Source organism: Amblyraja radiata, chromosome 21, assembly GCF_010909765.2.
Source record: "Amblyraja radiata isolate CabotCenter1 chromosome 21, sAmbRad1.1.pri, whole genome shotgun sequence".
Taxonomy (NCBI): Eukaryota; Metazoa; Chordata; class Chondrichthyes; order Rajiformes; family Rajidae; genus Amblyraja; species Amblyraja radiata.
The window spans coordinates 21,076,611-21,093,345 of record NC_045976.1 but is presented as its reverse complement, the minus strand read 5'-3'; the positions used below and the strand labels follow the sequence as shown (position 1 = coordinate 21,093,345).

The following is a 16,735-nucleotide window of genomic DNA, read 5'->3' as shown; positions in this document are numbered from 1 at the left end:
TAGTCTTTTTCGATCAATATCTTGTTATTTTTGTATTACTGGAATATATTATTTCAGGAAATGTAATTCTACTATCTTGGACCTTTGTGAGTCTCTGATCAAGATTCAAACAGTTGCATTGCCCGCAATCCTTAATTGCATTCCTGGGAGTTTTGAATGAATCCTGCTCTTGGCAGGTAAATGTATTTGATTTGTCTCACAGGACACTTAATTTAATTCCAAAGTTAATGCCCTGAAGAGCTAGAGAAAACTAAAAATAAAGAGATTTCCTCTGCACTTGTAAGATACATTTTACATTCCTTTCTGATTGGTTTGTTTGTGATTGAGATAAACAAATGACCACTGGGATTCTGAGCTTGCGTCTTCAAAGTAACAGGAGAGTGGAATGAAAATAAGTACTTCTTCATTGCTGTGTAATTGAAGACTTAATTCAGTACTGACACAGCACCATTCTCATCTCCCTCACGTCCTGTTAGAATGACTTTGGATGTGAGTTGAAATAAATAAGTGAGAGGTTCAATAAACTTCGCCCAGCAAATAAATTGTAATCTGTTGTAATTTAGGGCTTTTGAGGCAATTGCCTGTTTGATCTGCAGAATTGGAATTTTGGAATTAAATTTGCAACAGTTACTGGACATTTCTATCCAATTATGCACCTTGCGGCATGTTAAGATATATTTCTGATCAACACATGCTAACAGCACAAAGTAGGCTGAGAAATCAGGCTGAGAATTCACTCACGTAAAGTAATCAGGTGAAACTTTCATCAAAAAGCAAGCGAGAGCTTCATTGCAACATTAAATCCGTCTTTGCAGAAATGCGAAACAACCAAGTGTATTATGGGATAGGGATAACTTTTTTAAACCCCTGGGCATTACATCAACAGGAAGTGAGTCTATATAAAGTCATGTGAATTTCGTGAATGAGGCAGCTTTGAAATTATAATTTTAATAGGGATTTGTAATACAGAATATCGTCACCATATCTATTGGTGTCCAATTACTTATCTGGGTGTTGGGACAGGAATCTTAGCCGTGTTCCTATGCTGTGCCATTTATAATTTACAGCTCTGTCACTCAACTGGGAATCCCATTTTGTTGTGTGTGATTTGAAGGACTAGGAAAGAAAAGAAGCCTGCCAGATGAGTTTGCATCAAACATTAAGCGCATGCCCAAGTCTACAAATAGGGCATGTCTGAAGGAAATAGTTTTTGTGGCTGTGCTCTACTTGACTGGCATTGATGGAGTTATTTCATCTCCAGACAAAAAAGTTATCCTCCAACACAGGGGAAGTAGGCTGTACAGTCTGAAAGTTTTCTTTGGTTCGCTCCAAACTTCCACAGGAGACACCAGCAGCATCGGTCAATCAGCTGTTCACTGATGTATTGAGCAGGTGATTGATACATTGTTGCTGGGGCAAACTATTTCATCAGTCTCTTTCTGCATTGCCAGCAGGTGAATAGGAGTGGACTGCCATTCTATTTTCCTTTCATGGACTAATTCCCTGTAAACCATTATCCCCACAAGCTTTGGTGAATTTTTCTGCATTCACGGAACATAAGGGTTGCCGTTCAATCAATTTGTAGACAGTCTGTGATCATGAAAATAAAATGAAGGGAGTAAGTGTATAGTTCCCAGGTAGCAATTAAAGCACTTTCATTTTAAGGTAGTCAATAATGAGATCATTTAGTTGAACCACAAAGCAGAACAAGACAGCTCTTTGGAAATTAATATTACCTTATGTCTTATTAACGATATTGCGCATATAACCATGAACCTCAGCATTTTGCATGTACAATAATGTCCAGGTATGGTTACTAAATTACTCCCTATTAATAATTAGGCCTCAGATGGCATTAAGAATGATGATTGTAGCGGCCTTTTAAATGTGAGTGTGATTGAAGACTGCCTTTTTTGTACTTAGAGTTCTTTTAAGAACAAGAATAGGAATCGGTGTATGGCAAGCCACTCTCCAAGTCCTGTTCTGCTGTTCAATAAGATCATGGATGATCTGTCCCAGACAAGTTATGTTCCTGTATGTTTCCTAGAATGCTCAAACCTGTCTAACTCATACTTAGAAATACTCAGGACTCTGCCTCTATAGTTATCGGGGGGAAGAGGATTCTAAAGATTCATGACCCTCTGCAAGAAGAAAGTCTGCTTCATCTCTGTTTTAAACTATGACTCTTTTTTGAACTTCATACACAAGGGGAAACATCTTCTCCACGTCGAGACACAAGACACGGTGGCACTGAGTTGCTGCCTAACAGCGCTTGCAGCACCGAAGACCCGGGTTCGATCCCGACTATGGGTGCTGTCTGTACTGAGTTTGTACGTTCTCCCCGAGACCGCATGGGTTTTCTCCGAGATCTTCGGTTTCCTCCCACACTCCAAGGACGTACAGGTTTGTAGGTTAATTGGCTTGGTGTATATGTAAATTTGTAAATGTGTAAATAATAGTGTGTGTAGGATAGTGTTAATGTGCGGAGATCGCTGGTCAGCGTGGACTCGGTGGGTCGAAGGGCCTGTTTCCGCCCTGAAACTCTAAACTAAACTAAACTAAATTAAACAGTAGATGTTGGAATCTTGGGCAAGAATCAAACTGCTGGAGGAACTTAACAGGTCAGGCAGCATATGTGAAGGAAATAGACAGACAACGTTTCAGGTCAGGAACCTTCTTCAGACAGAATGTAGTAGGGAGGAGAAAGTTGGAAAAGAATGTGGGGGTGGGGCATAGCCTGGCAAGTAATAGGTGGATACAAGTGAGGAAGGGGGATGGGGTTATTGGCAAATGGATGGAGTGATAAAGGCTAGAGGTGAAAAGGTGACAAAATAACGTTAAATAATAAGAGAAGAGTGAAGGTGTGAATTGTAAATCTGGTAGGAGGGATATGGATGGAATAGGACAGGGGAGAGAGAAAAGGGGGGGATTAAAAAGGAAATAAGGGGTGAAATGTAAAACCATATCCCTCCCGCTTACATTTGTCAATTCTTCATTCCTTATCTGACACCCCTTTATCTCCTTTTCATCTAAGCCTTTGTCACTTATTCCATCCATCTGCCAATCACTACCCCTAACCTATATCTGAAGAAGGATCCCGAACCGAAACATGGCCTGTCGTGACCCACTGACATACTCCAGCACTTTGTATTTTGCTCCACCTATCTCTTGCCAGGATTTGCTCCAGCTCCACCTCCCTTTTCCAGCTTTCTCTCCCCACTGCATCAACCTAATGAAGGATCCTGACCCAAAATGGTGTCTGCCATTCCCTCCACGGTTGCTGCCCGACCCAGCCAATTGCTTTTTGCTTTTCTCAATATCTATCCCGTCAAACCCACCTCAGAATCTTAACCTTTGATAAGATAAAATTTCACTCAATGGATCCCAAGGTGTACGATCTTTCTGGATAACACAAACTCTTCAAAGAATAAATGAAGACTCAATTTGGTCTAGACTGGATAAGGAGGTAGACTTCCTTCTTTGAAATGAATTAATTATTTTATTTTACACACCATTCCCAATTTTTTATTCCAGATGTATTTAATTTAATTGATTTTAAATGTCCCCGATGTGACATTGGAACTGAATTCACATTTCTACATTACTGCTCTATCAATTTGAATGTTTGTCCAGTAACCTAACTTCCGTGCAACCATGACTCAAGCCAAATTCATGCGAGTAATATGGAAATACAATTATAAATCCAGTTTGACTTTAATTAACAGACCCAAACCTCTTAATGATATGAAATTTAATTGAGGTTTGTACAGAGGACAGAGAAGTGCATAACGCGATCAGAGTTGTCACAGTCACACTCTAAGGAACACTTCATACTTCAGTTATACGTTCATATCCGATGACGCTAATGGAATCTGAGGAGTAATATGTTACAATTACATCTGAGAAGCAGCCCAGCAACAATGGATAATCAACTAATCTTATTTATCTGATGATTGTTGCTGCGTGCATCTGCAAATAGTAATCAAAGAAAAAAACATGATGCCGAGCTTCCTGTAGCCCATATCCTTAATCCTCTCTTGTTTAGTATGCCCAGTGTGAGGTGTTTGATCTTTAGATGAACTGTGTTGTCAACACTAATAGTAAGATTAAACGAGAACTTACCAGTTTGAAGTTTGATCTGTATTTTATGAGGAGTTACGATGAGGGATTACGTGAAGAACCCGCTCAGTGCGCAGGCGCGGCATACTTCCAAGCAGCGGTGTGGAATCACAGATAGACACAGTTATTTGAAGTAAACATAGTAAAGATAAGGAGACATCAATTTATTAGTTTGATCCATATAATGAGGGTGGGAGCGGAGGGCACGTAATCCCTCATCGTAACTCCTCATAAAATACAGATCAAACTTCAAACTGGTAAGTTCTCGTTTAATCTTACTATTTTACTTCGGAGTCACGTGAGTGACTACGTGAAGACTTCAAAGCTCTGTGATTTCAAACCGTGTAACAGTTCATACTTCACTCGCTGCCGAAGTCATTCGAGGGAGGAAGTATGTTATCGTAATCAACCATTAATCTGTTTGTAAAAACAATAATGGTGTTATTAACAACAACAAGACCAATTGCTCCCCCGGGCTTAAATTATATATTTTTTGCAGATTCTTTTTCTGCAAACGATACAGGTTCTGTCAGTGGTTTGTTATAAAAGTTTGGAACGTATACTCCCTAGACCATCCTGCAGTAGCCAGGATGTGGTCCATAGGCTCGTCCATCCTCTTAGTTACTGACGTGGAAGCTGTTATGGTGGAATAAGATTTTATACACGTTAGTATTTACTCCAGCAACTCCCAGTACCTGCTTGAGCCACTAGAGATAGTTTAGCTCGTCACCCGACCATGAGGTTTCCTGTGGCTGACCCATAAGGCTTTTTCCTCTCCCTCGGTATTCCTTATTGTGTCGATCTCTAAGTGGGTCATGACACATAAAACGTGGTTCAGGTGGGTATGCCCGGAATTTCATGACTGGACCTGATGTTCCTGGTCTGTTCTGTTTGGCCAACCCTTGAATGGGCATGTGACACTATCTGGTGTTATAACCATGTTGTCCCATCGCAGTAGATGGGAGAGCTGGCTCTTTGTGTTGATGTAAGGCCACCAGCATGTCCATCTTCAGGGTAGGCTGTTCCAGGGTGAGTGACCTGGCTGGTGATCATCCCCTAAGGTATGTCAGGATTTCACTGACATCCCAATTTGGGTGTACCTATTTCTGGGGAATGGATTGATATACCTCTCCTGTATCTGATCACCAGTGAGCGGTACCCAAGTTGAGTAGGCTAACAGAACATGTCCTTCATTGTGGTGAAGACCTGCCAGGAGCTCCAGTACAGTTTTTTGTTATAGTTGAATGTGTAATTCCTGTTTTGGAAACAGTGTACCATTTCTTGATGCTCCTCAGGTATGTTCCCTAGGATATGCGACGGAATGCTGTCATCAGGTTGATAGTGCTCCTGATCCAAGCACAGCAATGGTCTTCCCAATTCTGCAATTCTTTTAATGACCATGTCGAGGATCACTGGGAACCATGCTTGTGGACTTGGTCCACTGTAATTTGCGTAGTACCCGACTGATGAAGCCGTAGTACCTATTGAAGAGGTAGAAGGAAAGGAAAACATAGAGATTAGGTTCCCCCCACCCCTCAATACACGGGAATGTCTCCATTGCCGCTGCCTTGAGATTGGTTTCATGTGACGTAAGTTAGTACGTGGTGATTTAATTGGATATAAGGAATCGATATCTGGTGTCCATATTGCTTAGTGATTTCAGCAAATATTTTTGGTTTAAATGTATGTTTACAGTATTTAGCTCACCTGATAGGTGAGTTACTGATGGTCAAACATGTTTGACGACATACGGTTTCCAATTGTTAATAAATTGTCCCCTAATATCGATGTTTTCCGCCCAAGTGGTTTGGTATATGCCACCACTGTTGTTGTTATCTTATAAACGAACATGCAAATTTGGTGGATTACTGAGCAAATGCTTCACTAGAATTAAGTAAGTTAATATATAACATGTTTAAGTCAATTCATATTGGCATTAAGTATTACAAGCTCTGTAACACATCAGGACACATAAGATGTTACTCAAAACAGGTGGAAGTGTACAACCATAATCCTTCCTGCCGATAAATTCCATGATAACACTACAGATTAATCCATTTGCCCCCATATTACAGGTATGGAGATAGTTTTGAACACTAGTATCTCAGCTCATAGGAAAGGTACAAAGTTCAGTAGCTGGTAATGCTGCTATATCCCAATTACTTTGCCACGTAGTTGATTGGTGGTTAATGCACCATGACTGATAGTCTTAATGAATACCAGATAACAACGTTGTGGATGGTCAACGTAAATATCTGGATATATATTTTGTGCACCGTTCCCAGAGGCACTGCAATACTGGGTCGATGCGTAGAGTGGACGGAGCAAGCCCCTATTCCATCTCCCTGTTCCAAAATTCAATTTAATATATGGTCCCTAGATAAGGGACGTATCAGATTATTAAACTGATAAGAACAGATACTACACTTGATCTTAGCCAAAAGGCCGAGAAGCGATGCAGCTAAAGCTGTATCCAAGGATAGTTTGTCGTTAATATATAGACATGCCATGACGGAATGTTTCTAAGTGTCAGGGCTAGTTGATTCTGGATAACTTTGACTTAAATGCCGCAACGCTCATCATGGTTACTCCATCCAGGTAATTGCGGTATATCCGAAACTTATATGAGAAGGTGCTGAATAGTGTGCATCTTCAAGGTCGATGTCTACCATAAAGTATCCTTGGATCCATGGTAGTAGTTACAAATCCCATGAATGGGTATACCTGGTGAAATACTCAAGTGGTTTATCAACAATGGTGCGACATTCACCATCGTGGGAGGGTAGACCACTTGGGGTGCTTGCTGAATTGGTGGCAAGATATTAATTCTATTCCCCTTGTATTTATTTTTAGCTTCCTAACCAGGCGTGATTCATCCACCCCTTGTTAGTACAACCCTTAACCTTTATGTGATGGTAGGAACCATACTTATCTGTCTTCATTGATGTTTTCTTCGGTTTCTGGTTCCTTGTTCTTGTAGGGACGATGTTTGTTGGGGGGTGGCACATTTTCCCCTGGGGCCTGCTCTGGGCCGTGGCCTAAAATGCTACAGGTTTGGCATGCAGGCCCCGAGCTTTCACCAGTACCATGAGGTAGACGCCCCTGGTGGACACGTCGAGGTACTGCTGTCTGGTTTAGTGTGGTGCTCATTCCAGACTCTGCCCTCTTGTGCCGAATAGTTTGAACACTTCGTCCAGTTTTTTAGGACTGGTTTGGTAAGTGCCAGGTAGCAGGATCTGTGCTTATGAGGTCGGCGTTCTCATAGTCCTGTTAATTTCATAGATTGAGGGCAGGTTTGTGAGTTCATTTCAGAAGTTATGAGGTATACCGTTGAACAGTAGGGTCAGGTGTTTTGCCATACTACCCTGCCCTTCTGGAATGAGCAGGTGGACATGATAGCCGACGTCAGGGTACCAAATGCATTTTTAAAATATTTAGGTTAAATGCGCTGCTCAATGTATCCCCCAATAATGGCGGGCACTTTGAGTAAATGCAATTTAGGGGAGGCGTGATAAAACCAACGCCTCATGGCTACCTGTCTTGGAGAGGTTTTTTGGAAAAGACAGGTAGTAAGCTGGCCATCAGTTGAGACTGAAAAGCCATCTCGCTAGTGGTGGAGCCACATAGCGGCCACACCCAGCAGCTCTTCCTGATCCTGTACCTCAAGCATACTCCCGATATTGTTCAGCCAGTGACCCCTCTTCATGACCAGCCCAGCCACTGGTCACCCCAAAGCTAACCACACTAAGGAGGAAGCGATGGGCAGTGCCTAGGCACTGTGGAGGGTATGCCTGAACCCTCCAGCGAGATTGCCCCTCACGTAGCATGTCTCGCAGGAGCTCCTGCTCCAGGAGCCGCTCCAGCGGCTCAGGCGGCTGTCTCTCTCCCTGCGGGTGGAGAGACGTCCCCTCCGACAAGTCGGAAGCCACCGGCCGGATGCCTCTTCGGATGGCTAGACATCCAGCCCGCAGCTCAGGCACTAGCGGGACTGGCTTCGGCGCGGTGTGGGGATAGCGGAACGCCCGGTTAAATGTTCCTACCGCCTTCTTCTGGAGCTTTTGTGCCTTGTAGTAGCGAGAGCGCCCCTCAAGCAGCGCGTCTCGCAGGCACCTGCTCCGAGAGCCGCTCCAGCGGCTCAGGCGGCTCTCTCTCCCCCCGTGCGGGTGGAGAGACGTCCCGTCCCAAATCGGGAACACCTGCTGGATGCCTCTTCGGGTGGCTATACATCCAGCCCGCTATCGGGCTGGCCTCGGCACGGTGTCGGGGAATAGAGGAACACCGGGTCGCTCCTACCGCCTGTTGCTGCCCCCCTTCCCCCCGACGGGAAACGTTCCTCCTCGAACGGGGGACAGTTTTGTTCCAGAGCCTTTTTCACTGCCTGTAAAACACAAGCAGAAAAAGGGGCTCCCCTGTAAAAGAAACCCGACCTCAGGATACTCACCTGACGGTCCGTTTCATCTGTTGCGGGAGTGCCTAGCTCCCGCTGCCGCTGTTGCACTGCTGGCGTAATGCCACGCCTGCGCACTGAGCGGGTTCTTCACGTAGTCACTCACGTGACTCCGAAGTAAAATGAGGAGATTTTGACGTGCAGAGCAATGAAAGGTTGTTGATTTTTTTTTTTTTAAATTAATTTTTAAAAAAAATTAGAAGCAAATGTACAAGAGTAGAACAAATGGCATATAAAATTATACAGTTAATGTACAGCTTCAATTTTAACTTTTTAGCTTTATAATAAAGGAAAAGAAAAGAGAAAGAACATGAGAGAGAAAACGTGAGAGGTGCAAAGATCGGACCCCTAGACTAGCAACGTAGTGTCGCCAAAGAGTGGGTAAAGGAAAGAAAGAAAAGAAAAAGAGAGAGAAAAGTGGAGATATACCTGCCTCTCGTAACCCCCCCCCCACCCACCCAACTCACCCAACCCATAGTTGGATTTAAATCCAAAGTTGTGTTGCGCCAAACTATCCTTGTAAGAAATCGGTGAAGGGTGTCCATGTCTTGGAAAAATAATCTCTTTTTTCTGCCAAGACAAGTCTAATATTTTCAAGATGTAGTGTCTCGGACATGTTTGTAATCCACATCTTAACAGTAAGGACTGATGTGTGTTTCCAAAATTTAAGTATTCGTTTTTTCACCGTTATCAGGCCATAATTAAGGAAACGTCTTTGAAATAGTGTTAGCTGAGAACAGGCTTCTGAACTACCTAGAGTGATCAGTTCAGTGTCGGGGACCAATTTTATTTAAAGTGTTTTAGAAAAAAAAATCAAAAATTCCTCTCCAGAAATTATGTAACTTTATACAAGAGGCAAAGGAATGGGTTATAGTTGCTTCCTAAATGAGACATTTATCACAAATAGGAGAAACATATGGGAAGACCTTATTCAGTTTAGACTTTGAATAGTAGAGTCTGTTCAGTATTTTAAATTGTATTAGCGAATGCCTAATGTTAAGAGAACAGTTATGTATAGAAGGCTTTCCTCCCATCTGTCTTTTAAAATTGTTAAGCCGAGTTCATCTTCCCAAGCTCTTCTAATTACTTCTGATGATGGGGTTTGTATATTTAAAAGAGTATTGTAAAGGTATGATATTAACTTGTTTGAATCCGAGTTTCTATTCATACATTCGTCTAGTGTTTCTGGAACCATGTATTGATAATCTTGGGTATATGATTTCAGATAGTCTCATATTTGAAGATATCTAAAGTATTGGCTACCTTTCAGATGATATTTCGACTGTAATTCTTGAAATGAGAGTAGAGTTCCCACCTCATAAAGATCTCCCAGTTTTTTAATTCCTAATCTTTCCCAGTGTGTGAACGTCTTGTCTAAGATAGACGGCTTGAACAAGGGGTTGTTGGCAATTGGTGAGAGAAGAGATACATTTCTCAGTTTAAGGGTTGACTTCACTTGTTTCCAGATTCGTAGGGTACTATGGATATTCATGAATATTGACCTCTAATTTCAAGTAACCCTTGCTTTCCCTCTCTGTCCATCCCTCCCCCATCCTAGTTCTCTGACTAGTTTCACTGTCCCCTTGATTAAACGTTACTGACTGTATGCCTTGTTGTCACCTTCCCCTCAGTTATCAATGATCCATTCTACATTTCCTTGAACCTCATCACCTTTCTCGTTTTCACACCTTACCCTTCCATATCACTATGTCTCTCTCTCTCCCCAGACTCTCAGTCTGAGGAAGGGTCTCGACCCGAAACATCACCCATTCTCTCTCTCCAGAGATGCTGTCTGTCCCCCTGAGTTACTCCAGCATTTTGTGTCTATCGTCAGTGTAAACCAGCATCTGCAATTCCTTTCCAAGCTGGTCAGGCAACATTCCTGGAGAACATGGCTAGGTGACATTTCAGAGTCAAGAGTCAAGAGTGTTTTATTATCATACGTCCCAGATAGAGCAATGGAATTATTTCTTCCTGCAGCACAGCAGAATATGTAAACATAGTACACCGTAAACAATATGATAAACGTATGATTTCTTCAAACTAATTGTGGGGTGTATGAAGGGAGGGTGAGGCGGGGGGGGGGGGGGGGGGGGGGGGGGGGAGGGAGGGAGAAAGAAAGCATGAAGACAGGAGGGGCAGGACAAAGCCTGGCAAGTGATAGGTGGATAATGGCAAGGGTTTTGTTTTACCAGGAAAGATGTGATTCAGTCAGAGAGGGTGCAGACAAAGAATCACAAGAATGGCGACTTATTAAGAGAGATTCATAAGGTCATAAATGATAGGCGCAGAATTAGGCCATTCGGCCCATCAAATGTACTCCGCCATTCAATCATGGCTGATCTATCTCTCCCTCCTAATCCCATTCTCCTGCCTGCTCCCCATAAACTCTTACACCCATACCATTGGATGGGCTAGAATTGTTTTTAGCAAGAGTGTAAACAGAGACAACATAGGTTTAAGGTGTGGGGGAGGTGGTTTAAAGGAGATCTGTGTGTTAACATTTTCACCAGGGTAGTTGATATCTGGGATGAGCTGACAGAAGAGGCTGGAACAGTAACAACATTTAAGCGGCATCTGGACAGATACCTGAATGAGTAAGGCCAGGACGGACATGGAATTAATGCAAGCAAATGGGATTAATAGGGACCTGAATGATGCCGGACATGGACATGTTTTGAAGATCCTGTTTCTCTGCTGTACAACTCTATGCCTCTAAAACTTGCACAATCCCTGATAATAAATACAATCAGGGATTACCCTGGTGATTTGGCATCCCCACAGAGCTCAGTCTGTTTATAACAACTTCTCTGTTGTGAGTGGAAGATAAAGATTGGGAAAAGAGCCTGATTGCCGTGATTATTATCCATCCTCTATTTAATTGAACAGCGCATCCTTTTACTTCATACAAAAACGTGACTGCTTCAGGGTGCACACTGGCTAACATGTTCATACAGACGTTCCTCATTTTCACCTTTAATGCAGTCATCTTCACTAGCTGCAAATGACATTACATCATGTTAAATGTCACACTCGGAGACTTGCACCATCAATTACTGAACTTCCAGAAGAAGTTGCAGAGCACAATGATCATTTTAGAAAAAGGATATTAAAAACAAACTCATTGATAAAATCCTGTCATTAAATGTTTAAATTCCTTCGGCTACTTATCACTATTTTTAATCTTATCCGTATGATGTGTAAGAGATTATTTATTATTTGGTATGCCTTATTATATATCTTTTGAAATATTGGATTTGGAATTTTTTGGACGTTTCGTGGAAATAGGAAATATTTAAAGGGGACCAGCTATTTACAATATATATTAATGATTTGGACGAGGGAATTGAATGCAACATCTCCAAGTTTGTGGATGACACGAAGCTGGGGGGCAGTGTTAGCTGTGAGGAGGATGCTAGGAGGCTGCAAGGTGACTTGGATAGGTTGGGTGAGTGGGCAAATGCATGTATAATGTGGATAAATGTGAGGTTATTCACTTTGGTGGCAAGAACAGGAAAGTAGACTATTATCTGAATGGTGGCCGATTAGGAAAAGGGGAGATGCTACGAGACTTGGGTGTCATGGTACACCAGTCATTGAAAGTAGGCATGCAGGTGCAGCAGGCAGTGAAGAAAGCAAATGGTATGTTAGCATTCATAGCAAAAGGATTTGAGTATAGGACCAGGGAGGTTCTACTGCAGTTGTACAGGGCCTTGGTGAGACCACACCTGGAGTATTGCGTACAGTTTTGGTCTCCTAATCTGAGGAAAGACATTCTTGCCTTAGAGGGAGTACAGAGAAGGTTCACCAGACTGATTCCTGGGATGGCAGGACATTCATATGAAGAAAGACTGGATAGACTCAGCTTGTACTCGCTAGAATTTAGAAGATTGAGGAGGGAATCTTATAGAAACTTAGCCGCATAGAATTCTCTGCCACAGAAAGTAGTTGAGGCCAGTTCATTGGCTATATATAAGAGGGAGTTAAATGTGGCCCTTGTGGCTAAAGGGATCAGGGGGTATGGAGAGAAGGCAGGTACAGGATACTGAGTTGGATGATCAGCCATGATCATATTGAATGGCGATGCAGGCTCGAAGGGCCGAATGGCTTACTCCTGCACCTCTTTTCTATGTTTCTATGAGCAGAAGGGGTTTTTTTTAATTGAGTTTTGTGGTATATGAATAAAACATTCAAAGGAGGTGGTAGAGGCAGGTCCAATTACAATGTTTCCAGACACTGGGATAGGTATATGGATAAATGGGATAGGTATATGGATAAAAAGGATTTAATCATGGGTCAAATGTAGGCAAACGGGACTAGCTCAGATCGGCAAATTTGTTGCAAGGACAAATTGTGCCAAAGGTCCTGTTTCCATGCTCTATAGTTCAATGACCCAATGACTTTAGAAATAAACCTGTATTGGCTCGGCGATCATTTTGCCGAACACCTCCGCTCAGTCCACCTAGGCCTAACGCAATAATATTGTCACAAACATGAATCAATTAAACTGATAGGATAGGAAAAATACTTGTTTTTTCAATGAAAGGAAAAAAAAGTTTAAAAATATATAGGATGAGGTGTTTGTATTTATTGAAAGAAAAGTGCCGGCATCTATCTGCTTTAAGAAAAAACCATTTCATTTAAGCGTTGACGTGTTCAATAAAAGTTTAAGAAAAAGGAGGTGATGATACTTTCATTCTCACTATAAAAATTCTATGAGTAGAGCAAAGTTCTTGGGAGGTAATGTCTTAAAATCCAACTCGATTATTTCAATATTTTGGATTGATTAATCCGTGATCGCTGTATGATGATTCTTTAAATTGACTGACAATACCACGATTGTTGGATGAAAAACAGTTAACAATGAACAAGTGCACAGGAGGGAGATTGATAACTTGATTGAATGGTGCCAGAATAGCAATCTTGCTGTCAACGGCCGCAAGATCAAGGAGGTGATGGTTGGACTTCAGGAGGGGAAATCTCAGATTCCACTAACCTGTCTTCATCAACGGGACGTCTGTGGAGAGAGTGAACAGCTTTAAGCTCCTGGGCGTGCATATCCCTGGGGATCTGTCCTAGACTCAAAACATCAACGCAATCACAGAGAAAGTTTATCAAAGCCTCTACTTCCTTAGAAGATTGAAGAGATTTGATATGCCATCAAAGGCCATGCTCTCATCTCGCTACTATGATCGGGAAGAAAATACAGGTGACTGAAAACCGTGACCTCCAGGTTCAAGTCTGAAGAAGGGTCTCGACCCGAATCGTCACCCATTCCTTCTCTCCTGAGATCCTGCCTGTCCTGCTGAGTTACTCCAGCATTTTGTGTCTACCTCCAGGTTCAAGACAGGTTCTTCCCCACAGCTGTCAGGCTCTTGAACACCACACAACACAAAATATCACCTCACAACTACGATATATTCCACTATAGACTGTGTTCTGATCGCAATGTAGACTTTGGTTTTGCACTATATTACCGATAATTAATATATTGATTATTGCATTTGCATGAATGGCCTGTAATAGTACACCAAGAAAGAACCTCATTGTTCTGTTGCAAGTACATACGACAATTAAACACTCTCGACTTTAGACCCTCTTGACAGTCTTTGTACTTGAGAATTGACGATTCCTGATGCATATTTGCCGAACTGCTCCAATAAATATCTTCCTTCTTTTTCCATCTGCTTCTGGTTGTTGGCATTCTTTTAATCTTTCCTGTCAGTCGCTGAATGATGTAGAAAAGCAGGGAATGCTGTAGACTATACTAGCACCGAGGGTTCCAATATTTCTCATTCCTCGTATTTAATGATTAATGCTTGGGTATTAATTAGTCATAAATTTCTCAAGCACTCCATTGCCACCTCTTTATCTAATCACACACTTAACACTCATCATCCTTATTGTCTTCTAGTTATTCATCTTTCCATCGTGCAGGCCTCTCTCTGCCACCTCATGTTCCAGCTATACATTTCAGTTCTGCATCTTATCTTCACACTGCAACTGTTCACTGATCATCCAACTATCTCTAATTCCCCAATCTCACCATTACTAGTATTATCTCACAATAATTATTCCCCCAATCTCACACATTGCTCCCAAATGTGTGAGAATGCTGGTGCTGGCTCGAAGGGCTGAATGGCCTACTCCTGCACCTATTGTCTATTGTCTATTGTCAAATGACAAAAAGTCAGATGTAACCTCACATCCAGAGATTTCCCAACCTATCCATCCCATACCCTCTACTCTTCAAAACATGGCCTTCAAAATGTTACAGTATTTCAAAATGAATTATTTTTACAAAGAAAGCAATTGACTGCGAGCTTATGTCTCTGTGTATGTGCTTATCTGTGCTGCTCTCTGTTAGGTGCTGGAGATTGGATTCTGTCCCATGGGAACAGACAATTAGAAATGACCTGTTCTGTCAACACGACACACAAGTGCAGATAATTATCTGGCTCCAACTGTTTAAAATGAAGGTATCATTAAATGATAGAAAGCCTCTCACATATGTTCGAGTTTATGGAGCAAAAAGCAAGCCAACAGCAATTTATGCCTGCATGTATTCAAGCAGCACAATTTAAATTCAACTCACAAAGCAAGGCAACAATAATAAGCCTCAAACAAAGCTTTTGGTAGAGGTCGAAGTCTCCAAAGAAATTTAGTGGGTGAATGCAATAAGAGCACTCACAAAAAAAAAATTCAGCACATATAACTATTTTGAAAGATATCAATTTCAAATTGTGCTCTGGTTTCGATGATTATTTTGACACTAAACATCTTGGTCATGAGGAGAAAAGTGTGAACACATTCTGATCAATTTGTGGGAATTCAGTGTCCTAGTTGCACAATATATCAAAGGGTGTTGTATCCTCGCTGTATAATAGCTGTCACGGCACGGCACACAATGTGACACAGTTGATATTGAAGAGGAGAATCAAAGACCAGGTTCAATCCTGTAGCATTCTAGCACTGGACATAAATGAATTCCAATGTGCAAGCTTATCTCACTATTAAAGTTACATTTTTATTATCTCAGCATATCTGCCAAGGCTTCAGAATTTCACTGAATCACAAAAAAAGCATATTCAAAAAGAATGTTAAAAATGGTTTTATTTCGCCAAGCTCAATTATATAATGAAGAGTATATTACATTCTATAAATAAATTTACTGAAAACTTTTGCTTGCAAATATTATAACCATGTTTATGTGTTCTTGTATATATTCACAGAATTTTAATTCACTCCTCAATATCTCTTGGTCGACTCAGATTTTCTGAAAACAATTGCTGATTTTAACACTGCTCCACTCTCCATCTGTCATTTTGTGGCCCAATTAAGTTAATTTTAGGACTGTGGATATAAATATTTCATATTTTCCTTGTTCCCAGTGGCTGGAGATTCATTTTGCCTCCAATGTCGAGGTGAATTTGTACATTTTTCAGTGGATTAGTTTCAATTTGTTTCATATTCAGTGCATCTCATCTTTTTTTGAAGAGGGAATGAGAGAAGCAGTTGGAAAAAAATAATTATCCGCCCAGAAATTGAATAACCACTTTGTTCATAAATTGAAACAGGAAAGTCTACAGAATCAAAGCAATTGAATTAAATTCTGGATCACAATGACATATTTTAAACATAAAATCAAACTTTAATCACAAAAAAAAAATCTGTAAGATGCATCCCAAACTTTAAAATCAAAATTAATCTCTAGCTATCGGGATCAATCGAGATATGAAATATTTATATCCACCATACTAAAATTAACTTAATTGGGCCACAAATGACAAATCAAAGAGTTGAACTAAATTGAAGCAAGCAAAGTGTTCAGTAAGTCTGAAGTTGGGCCAAAGGGCCTGTTTCCACACTGTATCACTCTATGACTTTATGACTCTCTCACACACAGAAAACTATATTACTTTTAACTACTGAAACAACATAAATATAGAAAAGAATGGCAAGCTGCAGCAACAAAACATAAAAGTGAATGTAAATCCACTTCTGACAATTTAAAACTAAGCATTAAAGATTAGTCATAAACGTTTCCGCAAAACCAACAGTAACTCTTTGCAGTACAACAAAGTGATCATATCTAGATAAGTGCAAGGAGTCTCTACTGTATGAAACACCAGACTGGATGGATCACTGACTGAAAAACTACAATAAACT

At 41.2% G+C, this 16,735-nt stretch overlaps 1 non-coding gene across 1 annotated transcript; it reads right to left on the bottom strand.

Annotated features, from left to right (window-relative positions):
* Positions 1 to 6,384: 6,384 nt before the first annotated feature.
* Positions 6,385 to 6,576, bottom strand: LOC116985413. Its single transcript, XR_004415258.1, has one exon. It is a non-coding gene; the product is annotated as a U2 spliceosomal RNA (small nuclear RNA).
* Between the last annotated feature and the right edge of the window lie 10,159 nt (positions 6,577 to 16,735).